This window comes from Ailuropoda melanoleuca, chromosome 14 (genome assembly GCF_002007445.2).
Source record: "Ailuropoda melanoleuca isolate Jingjing chromosome 14, ASM200744v2, whole genome shotgun sequence".
Lineage (NCBI taxonomy): Eukaryota > Metazoa > Chordata > Mammalia > Carnivora > Ursidae > Ailuropoda > Ailuropoda melanoleuca.
In genome coordinates this window covers 16,037,215-16,047,771 of record NC_048231.1, presented here as the reverse complement: position 1 = coordinate 16,047,771, position 10,557 = coordinate 16,037,215, and the positions used below count along the sequence as shown (strand labels likewise).

Here is a 10,557-nt window from a genome sequence, read left to right as displayed (position 1 = left end):
CTTCTCACCACTCCAGAGGCTGGAAGTTCAAGGTCAGGGTGCCGGCATGGCTGGGAGAGTGTCCTCGTCCAGGTTGCAGACTTATTATATCCTCACGTGGTGGCAGGACTAGGGGATCTCTCTGGGGCCTCCTTTGCAAGGGTGTTCATCTCATTTTTGAGGTCTCCACCCTTATGACCTAATCACCTCCCAAAGACCCCACCTCCTAATACCATCACCTAGGGCGTTAAGAGCATATGAATTTGGGGGGACACAAACATTCAGACCACAGCACACACCGCCCGCTCTTGGGTGGACTGTAATGATCCCTGTCAAACTGAATGGGCTCAGAGGTTGTGCTGCGCTCTCCTGCCTTCGTTTCTGCCTTTACCACGAACTAACAAACATCTCGCTCCTACCAGAATGTCAGCCTCTGGCAGCCTCCCACTCCCCGCCCCCCCAAGGTGCTTTTTCAAATCTGCTCTGGAACGGGAAGTTCTTCACCCAAATTTTCTCTGGAATTGTGTCTACACAAAGAGTAAAACTAAAGGATGATCTAAATGGCTCGCCTCTGGGTAAATGTGTAAACTGTGAGGGACGAGTTCTGGGACATTTATTTATTTATTTATTTAAAGATTTTATTTATTTATGTGACAGAGAGACAGCCAGCGAGAGAGGAAACACAGCAGGGGGAGTGGGAGAGGAAGAAGCAGGCTCCCAGCGGAGGAGCCTGACGTGGGGCTCGATCCTAGAACGCCGGGATCACGCCCAGGATCACGCCCTGAGCCGAAGGCAGACGCTTAACGACTGCGCCACCCAGGCGCCCCTGGGACATTTATTTTGGCTGCGAGCTCTCTTTTGTTTTGTTTTGAAGGTGGTTGTTTGTTTCCTCCTCAGTTTTTGGTTTTTGTTTATTTTTGCTCGTTTTCTGCTTCCTGTTCCAAAGAATTGAGGTTGCTGTGTAAGTCACCTCTGGATAGTGAAGTCCTACTGCCCTTGGAATATGCTTCTAATTTAATTTTGTATTAAATTTAATTAAATTCATATTTAATTTTGGTTGCTGGTATCCTCCCAAAATACCATGGCTTCAACTAGCAGATGGCACATATCCTTGTGACAAGAGACACCAAATATTCAAAAGAACTTAATTCTGCCCCCATCAGGAGCATTTTAGAAACAAGTGTGTTGGAAAATTCTGACTTTCAAATGAAATTCATGCCTCATGTTGAGTCTGAGTTAACAGATTACAGACTCATCAGTGAACACATTTGATGGCAAAACCCGACATTCTTGGTGACATCTTACTGCTAAAAAGTATTTTGAAAGGGGCTAAGACTGTGGGTTACTGACCAACTCTGACAGATGTGAACAGAAAGGGAATTTATTAACAGGAGATTGGATAATTTGCTGGAAGACCCAGCCTGAAACCATGCAGCCAAGAATAGGCCAGTTCTGCCTAGTGAGGACGTGCTCCCATCACCAAGCACTGGGCCCTTCATCTTGCCTCACCCACACTGCTACCACTGGACACTGGATGCAATCCCTACTCTAGGAACCCAAGCTCCCTGCTGAGGCTGCCTTGACCAGAGAGCCTTTCTTAGGTAGAGCCTGGCCACAGGCTATGCCCTAGCTGCAAGAGAGGCTGGGAAGACAAATTATTCACACTTGGTTTCCACGCCACATAATGGAAAACTCAAAATAGCTGTGGTTTAAGCAAAATAGAAATTTCTTTCACTCTGTGTAAGAATTTGAAGGTAAAGAGGGCAAGATTGCAGTTGAAGCTCCTTCGACTGCCTTTGCATGCTTCTTTATGGACCAATGTGGCTGCTTGAGCGCCTGCCATCAAGTCCACATTTCAGCTATCAGGAAAGAGAAAGAATGACCCCCTTCCTTTACAACCACTTCCTGGAAATCACACACATTGCTTGCATTTCAATGGTTGAAACTTGATCCTTTGGCCACATCTAGCAGAATGTGGTCTTTGATCCAGATAGCCATGTCTCCAGCTAAAAATTGGGGATTCTCTTACTAAAGAAGAGAATAGATATCACAGGAGATGACTGGTGGCATCTGCCATAGCAAGTTCCTAGCATTTTTGTCTTCTGTACTGGGATGTGAGCTGTTTCCTACCAAGGCTCATGAAAGTGTGTGTGTGTGTGTGTGTGTGTGTGTGTGTGTGTGTGTGTGTATGTACATGCATGCAAACATGGGCACAGGATAGAGCTTCAACTGTGTTTCCCAAACACAGAAAAGGGGTTCAGAAGCTAGACAACCAGAAAAAATGAACAGAGAACACAAAATGGTACTACTCCATTACAGCTACCCTTACTGTAACTGTGGGAAGCTAAGTAACTGAGTCACTAGCTGGAGCCTTGAACACAGTCATGCACCAGAGGAAGACTGGGACAGGGAGAGCAAGACTTTTGGAGGCACAGCTGGAGCTAGAGGTACCCATGCTGGTCACATCCTTCATTTTCCCATAGGCTTGTGGGACCAGGGCAAGAATTCAAATAAAGACCCACGTACCATATGTCTAAATATTTAAATGCTATTAGTCAAGCTAACAAATTGTTTAAGTATGTCTTGGGGCACTGGGGTGCCTCAGTCTGTTAAGCATCCAACTCTTGATTTTAGCTCAGGTCATGATCTCAGGGTTGTGAGATCAAGCCTTGTGTCGGGCTCCACGCTCAATGTGGCATCTGCTTGGGATTGTCTCTCCCTTTTCCTCTGTCCTACACCCCCTCCTAGCTTGTGCATGCAGCACGCTGTCTCTCTAAAAATAATAATAAAAATAAAATAAAATATGTCTTATCCTTCTACCCACACAAACATACCTTTCTCAACTTCTGGAAGGCCAAGAGCAAATTTAGAATTCTCAGGCTCCTCGCACCAGAATGTGGGGGCACAGGGACAGGCCATCCCAGATCAGGGCTAGTTTCCCTTTTTTCCTACCCTCAGCAAGGGACTGGCCCACAGGCATGTTCCTAACACCAGCCTGCACCTCCACATTCTGTCCAAGTGCCCCAAGCAGCCTCCTCTGGGCCCTTGGCTGCACAATCCACCCTTGAGAGGGAGGACCTTGGTAACAGTCCCACATGGGCCCTGGAAGCAGGTTTGGGCCTTATGGGCAGAGATTCTAGGGTCCTGAGTACCAGGAGCGAGGTCTAGACCAGGGTGGGTGTGGGCCTGGGCCTTGGCTCTGGTTGGGCATCTCCCTTGGTCCTGAGGATGTCTCCCTCCAGGGATGCACAGGAGTCAGGGCAGGGATCTCTGAAGGTCAACGCCTGGGTCTTGGCGTTGTACTGAGTCACATCGTCACACTGCCCCGGCAGGCCTGTCCATAAAGTGAATTAAAAATAACTCAAAGTTATTTTGAGAGTTTTTCCTGTTTGATGTGGGGACTGGAGATTACCTCTGGATTATGGACTATGGGAGAGGATTTCTTTAGCTCTGACTATGCATCAGGGACAGGATTCAGCACTAAATGTATGTCTCCTCATCTCTGGAAACAAACCCAAACTAAAACACCAAAACCAAATTAGAACAAAACAGGAATCCCTCTTCCGCCCTTGACACGCTCAGCCTATTTCTCTCTGCTTCCTCCTGCTCTGACAAGCTCCAATCAGGCTCTCTCCCATCAGCCTCCTGCTTTTTCCCTGCTCACTTTCTTCCCTCCACCCTCCTTCCCTGGCTGGAGTCTTAATCCCTGCCATAGCGACAAGGAAAACAACATAACAGTGGGGCAGATGAGAGCTGAATCTCAGAGCCCTGAGGAGAAGTGCGGCTAGCAGGACAAGGAATTTCCATAATCATGCAGACAGGGGGAAGAGCTGGAATCTTGGAGAGGCGATGAGGAAAACTTGGGGTTTGGAGGAACAAGGCACATCTCAAGAACCCAGTGGAGGTCAATATAAAAGGGATAAGGAGGGGTGTCCCACAAAGTTGAGAAAGGTTAATATTGTTCCCTCAAAGGCTATACAGCCCATGACCATCCCCAAAGACAGTCAACATTCTATGGGATGAATTATTGGCAGAGCGAGGAATGGTGGGGGGCAGACAGTTCTCAGGAAACCGGAGATCCCTCTTCAGAAAGGAGCTAAAGTGTTAATGTTTTGTGAAGTGGAACCCCAGCCTTGGAGGCCCGATGGGATGGAAAGGGGTTAACACTCCCAGGGAGCAGCAAAACGGATAGCTTGGGAGAGTACAGTCGGTTGTGAAACTGATTTATTTTAGAACCATGGAAATCCAATGAGCGTGCTTCTGGCCACAAGACAGGACAGGTGAGAAAAGAGAAAGGAAGGAGGCCTGGCTTCTGCTTCCTGGAAAGGGGGTGTTGTTACAGATCTCCTGGGGAGCACACACTCCTCCTGTAAACGTATATGAGGCCTGATGACTTGGCTCACTGTCTGCAGCCCAACGTGTTCCTAGTGGCTGCCTCCCTGGCGTTCTGGCACTCGGGCTGCCACCACCTGCCAACAACAAGGAAGCGGGGTAGCGTGGCTGCGGCTTTTGGAGGCTACTTATGAAAGAGATGACTCAGCCCTGGGGGCAGGAGGAGGGTGCAGCTAACACCAACTCAGCAAGAACCGGTGTGCTATCGGCTCAATCCAATTCAGCACTAACCAGTGCCAACCACGTGCCACATCTTGGAGACGGGAGGATGCCGAGGCATGATGGGAAGAGGACAGGTGTGCCCATAAGGAACTGTAATCAGAGGCATGAACCGTACAAGACAGGAGAATAAAGAGTCTGGCAGTGGAAGTGATTTCAGCGGGGTACGTGGATGGAGGCAGAAGGAGGAAGGAAATTGTCTCCCTTCCTGTAGTCAGGTGATGAGTTCAAGTCTTCCTGAAGCATGCCCTGGGCCTCAGGGCCTCTGATCCAGTCAGCCTGGCTTCTGGCACCTGAGTGGCCCTCAAACTCACCCTTCTTCTGTGGTCTCAGCTCAGGTCCTCATTTCTGGCCTTGGTCCAGGCTTTGCTCTCGGCACCCCAAGACAGCGTCCTACCACGTGGGTCAGTCAGTTCACGCCCTGCTTGAAAGCCTTCCATGGGAGGAGAGGCAGCCAACGAGGCCGAGGCCGTAGGAAGACCAGAAACTGAAGTGCATTTATGGTCATTGGGCCACGCAAGACGCCTGTGGTGGGCAGTGGAAGAAAGGAAAACAGAGACTACAAAGCAGAAGATTAGCACCTGAAAGGAATGACTGAATGGAGGTGTAAAAGAAGCAAAACAAGGTACCAAAAACCCTATTTTCTTTCCCCTTATAAATAATTATATGGAATAAAGTTTCCAGGGACCGTTTAAGAATTCCTCACTAACAGAATTTTCTTTCGGGTAATACCTTCCCATGTAAGTCTTTAAAAAGCACACAATGTTAAAGAAAGAAAGAAAGAAAGAAAGAAAGAAAGAAAGAAAGAAAGAAAGAAAGAGGAAGGNTTAGAAAGAAAGAAAGAAGAAAGAAAGAAAGAAAGAAAGAAAGAAAGAAAGAAAGAAAGAAAGAAAGAAAGAAAAAAGAAAGAAAGAAGAAAGAGGAAGGAAAGAAGGAAGGAAGGAAGGGAGGTACCAAGGAAGGAGGAAGGAAGGGAGAAAGGGAGAAATAAAAGAGAAAAGGAAAGGAAAGGAAAGGAAAGGAAAGAAAGAAAGAAAGAAAGAAAAGAAAAGAAAAAAGAAAAAGAAAAAAAAAAGAAAAGAAAAGAAAAGAAAAAAAGAAAAAAGAAAACCTTCTATGGTTTTCTCTGGCCCCCAGAATAAAGGCTAAGCCCCAAGGTCTCTCACACTGTGGCCTAAACCTGCTAAAANAAAGAAGCAAAACAAGGTACCAAAAACCCTATTTTCTTTCCCCTTATAAATAATTATATGGAATAAAGTTTCCAGGGACCGTTTAAGAATTCCTCACTAACAGAATTTTCTTTCGGGTAATACCTTCCCATGTAAGTCTTTAAAAAGCACACAATGTTAAAGAAAGAAAGAAAGAAAGAAAGAAAGAAAGAAAGAAAGAAAGANAAAGAAGCAAAACAAGGTACCAAAAACCCTATTTTCTTTCCCCTTATAAATAATTATATGGAATAAAGTTTCTAGGGACCATTTAAGAATTCCTCACTAACAGAATTTTCTTTCGGGTAATACCTTCCCATGTAAGTCTTTAATAAGCACACAATGTTAGAAAGAAAGAATAAAGAAAGAAAGAAAGAAAGAAAGAAAGAAAGAAAGAAAGAAAGAAAGAAAGAGGAAGGAAAGAAGGAAGGAAGGAAGGGAGGTACCAAGGAAGGAGGAAGGAAGGGAGAAAGGGAGAAATAAAAGAAAAAAGGAAAGGAAAGAAAAGGAAAGGAAAGGAAAGGAAAGGAAAGGAAAGGAAAGGAAAGGAAAGAAGAAAGAAAGAAAGAAAGAAAGAAAGAAAGAAAGAAAGAAAGAAGAAAGAAAGAAAGAAAGAAAAGAAAAGAAAGAAAGGAAAAGAAAAGAAAAGAAAAAAAGAAAAAAGAAAACCTTCTATGGTTTCCTCTGGCCCCCAGAATAAAGGCTAAGCCCCAAGGTCTCTCACACTGTGGCCTAAACCTGCTAAAGCCCTAGGGGTAGAATGGGCTTCAGGTAAGTTTGGCTTGATGGATCAACAATGTCATCAAAGCCCCTGCTTCTCAGGATGTTCCCTCTGCCCTCCACGGGATTGTCTTCATCCTTTGGCAGGTTCTCTCACGGTGACAAAATGGCTGCAACAATTCCTGGCCTCGTACCCACACTCCAGGCCATGCTGAAGGAGAAAGAGAGAGAGCGAGCTGCTTTCCTTGAAGCTGCCAGCAAAGGCTTCTCCAGTCCCTTGAGTTAGAATTGGGTCACTTGCTCATCCTTAGGCAAGAAGGGATTTTGCTGACGAGTCTATACTGAGACAATTCACCTCACCCCTAGGGCTAGGGTGGAGTCAACTTCCTCAGAAGTGTGTGGGAAGTGTAGGGAGGGTGCAAACCCAAAGGAACATGGGGTAGCTACCAAGAGGGAATGGATGTTGAGGAGACCACCACAGTGGCCCCCTGCAGCACCCTTCTGGCACCCCCTCCCCTCAAATCCCACTCCGCTATGTCCTACTGCCAGATATGTCATGTAGCCAAATACGTCATGTTCTTTGATGTCTCTAACCTTTGCACATGCTGTCCCTTCTACCCGGGATGTCTTTTCATTCCTCTTGCTCAGTGAACACCTACTCATCTTTTAACCCTGCCCATCAACCCCTTCCCTATTCTTCAGATATTATGATCACCTTAAGGACAGAAGCCAGGTTCTTACTCACTCTCAGCATAATATAATACCTGGCACACAATATGTGCTCAATAAATTCGAGTCAATGAGTGTTGCTGATAAGACAGGAGTATTTCCAAAGTCTACGACAAAGGGCTGGTGGGTCTTCAAAATCCTGCCCTCTCAAAGTCTAATACGTAACAGATGTAGGCAGAATTATATTGTGTAAAGCTATGATGAGGAAAGGACGGAGCCCCCCAGAAGCTCAGATAAAGGACCGCTGAAGGCAGGAGATTGTCCAAGGATCTCCAGTGCCATCCCAGACAGAGGGCTCCCACATGGCTGGAGGAATGTTTCGGGTCTCTTGGAAGGGCGGTATGTCCTTAAATGGAAAGGGGTCCATCAGGCTGTGATAACCTGATCCATTAACCTTCCAACCATTGAGATTATCCTACTGGGAAGAGTTTACAACAGTCAGCAAACCCAGGCACTCCCATCTGGCTGGCAATTACAGTCCCATTAACGCTTAATAAATTAGCATTCTGGTTTACCATTCTAATCTGCATTTCTTCCGTGTGAATGGGCCTGAGACCAACAATACAAGTTGATTCTCAATATATGCTCTCTTTTTCTTCCTTAGTCACAGAACCCTCAAATTTTAGCTAGTCACATGGTTACTTAAAAACTAGACTACATTTCTCAGACTCCCTTGCAGCTAGGTAGGGTCATCTGACGAAATTCTGGCCAAAGGCATGGAAGTAAAAGTAATACATGTGGAACTGCTTAGAGTACCATTAAGAGAGGGTTTCTCCTTCCTTTTTCCCTTCCTGCTGGCTGGAATGTGGATGTGCTGGCTGGAGCTGAAGCAGTCATCTTGGACTGTTGAGGAATTTGGAAATGAAGCCATGCGGAGGGACACCAAGATATAAGATAGAAGCAACAAGAAAGGAGCCTTATCACATAGCCCTTCACGCCTACCTGAACATTTATATAAGAGAAATGTATTTATGTTTTAGTTTAAGTCACCTTTGTCATTAGCAGCCAAACCTAACTGCAACCTCATATAGTCCCCAGGAGCTGTGCTGGCCCATGCATGTGGCTATTGAGCACTTGAAATGTAGCCAGTGCATACTGAGAAGTCCACACTGCATTTTGACTTCATACTGAAAAAGGAATGCAAGGTATCTCATTAATAATTTTTATATAAAATTTTTATCTAAATGATAACATCGTAAATATATTGGGTTAATCTATTCTTTTTACTTTTTAAAATATTCCCTCTAGAAAATTCCAAATTCCATGAATGGCTCAGCCATATTTCTATGGGACAGTGCTGCCCTGGTGTTGGGTCACCTTTGTCTGAACTGATATCAAGCTATTGAACCATCGAAAGTCGAGAGGTGATCAGAAACTGGGCCCCTACTTCCTTGCCAAGGCCCAGACTCGAGCTCTGCCTCTGGCTTTGTCCGTCTGCCTGTCTGTCTGTCTGCTGCTCCCTGCCACCCATCACCCCATTTGCTAAACTACCTTATCCGCAGTAAGAATAGATATAAAGCTTGGCACAGAGCATAGCTAAGCCTGGAAAGAATGAGAAGAGAAAACAGGAGGTGATCAGAAAGTTTAAAAGAGATGACTCTGGGGTCCAGGCTGAGGAACCCACCAGTTTATGCGTTTAGCAGCATATGCTTCAGGTGAGCCGAAGCTGGGCTNCAGGCTGAGGAACCCACCAGTTTATGCGATTAGCAGCATATGCTTCAGGTGAGCCGACCCTGGGCCCGCGCTCCTGTCTTCACCCATCTCTCCAGGTTTCAGGCTGCTGACTTGCTCTGCAACCCCCATTCTCTGACGAGTTCAAAAGAAGTCATTGATTTTCAGTTTGTCCAGCTTTTTCAAGTTATAAGGACAGAAATGACAGCATCTAAGCTTTTTATATGCCGAAGCTGAATCTAGAATTCCACTGTGTGGTGTTTTGGTTTGTTTTTTTTTTTCCCAGTAAAATCCAAAGTACACAATAGTCTGGGCCTACAGTATGGCCTCGAGCCTCCTGTATACAAGGTCACAAGGACAACAGAGTCCTACAGTAGGCACCCCAGGTCATGTTCCAAATAGTCTATTAAACAAAGCAAAGAAGCATGCATACATTTTTTTAAACCTGTCAAAATGATTTAAATTTGAGTTTGGGCACCCAAGTTTTAACCCTTCAGAACAACTTATCCCTCTGGGGTTCCAAATAATTGAGGTCTTGTTACACAGGCTCAAAATAACTGAGTGAAGAGATTCTAAATCAGGTTGAAGTCTTCCTTTCTTTTTCTTAGTTGTTGTCTAAGAAACCTTAATTTAGAAATTTATGCATAAGTCATGTTCTCTGTGATTGACCCCTGGGCCCTACTCTTCCTGGTGCCAACAGGCTGGGCCCCCGTCGGCTGCTGGAGGGCTAGGCACCCAGCTCTACTCTGACCTGGAAATCTCTGCTCAGCTCCTTCTCTCTCTGACAGGCAAAGCTGGCCTCTCAGAATTCCCCCACGTACCCTGGGAGCAGGGATTGCTAACAGAGTTGCCATAGCTGATGTGCTAATGAATTCAGGAAGCTGCCTTGTGGAATGAGGTTACAGGGAGGTGGAGGTGTTCCTTTCTCTCTTCTCTTAAAAAAAAAAATGGCTTTTCTTTTTGTGAGTGGGTACACACACACACACACACACACACACACACACACACACACACATCAGGCCTCTAACCTGAAAAAACTTTCCTTTCCAACTGCCCCAAATTACTCAAGGTGATTTCCCATCTCCGCGAGCTCAGAGCGTTCAGGTTCTGGCCTGATTCTGCGCCTCCCCTTCTGGGATCAAATTCCCTCTCTCAAAACGCAGGTTTCTTTCTTGCTCTCACTTGCGTGCCATGCCTCCCTTTTCACGGCAGTATCTTCTCTCTTCTCGTAGCCCAAAAGCACATGGAGAGCAGGGCCTGTGTCTCATTCTTCTTATTAACTCTTGTGTCTTCCAAAGCCCCTGGCATCCACAAACCTCACTCAAACAGTCAACCGATGTTTATTGCGTTGACTTATTCCTCCAATAATAATAACAATAATGGCTACCACATAGAGAGCATTTACTATGTGCCAAACAGTGTTCTAGGTACTTGGCATGGATGAATTCATTCAACCCTCCCAACCAACCCTCATATTATCCCCATTTTACAGATGGGGAAACTGGTAGACAAGTTGGTTAAGTAACTGTCCACAGGTCACAGGGCCCATAAACCATGGCGGAGCCAAGATTTGAACCCAGGTCTTTTTCTGGCTCCATTGACCATCTTCTAAACTATTCAGCTACGTTGCCTCATCCAATGT

The 10,557-nt window shown here is 45.7% G+C and overlaps 1 long non-coding RNA gene across 1 annotated transcript; it reads left to right on the top strand.

Moving 5' to 3' along the window:
- The first annotated feature begins 4,237 nt into the window (after positions 1 to 4,237).
- Positions 4,238 to 8,901, top strand: LOC117796033. Its single transcript, XR_004620356.1, has 3 exons — positions 4,238 to 5,215; positions 8,276 to 8,389; positions 8,493 to 8,901. It is a non-coding gene; the product is annotated as an uncharacterized LOC117796033 (long non-coding RNA).
- Positions 8,902 to 10,557: the final 1,656 nt, after the last annotated feature.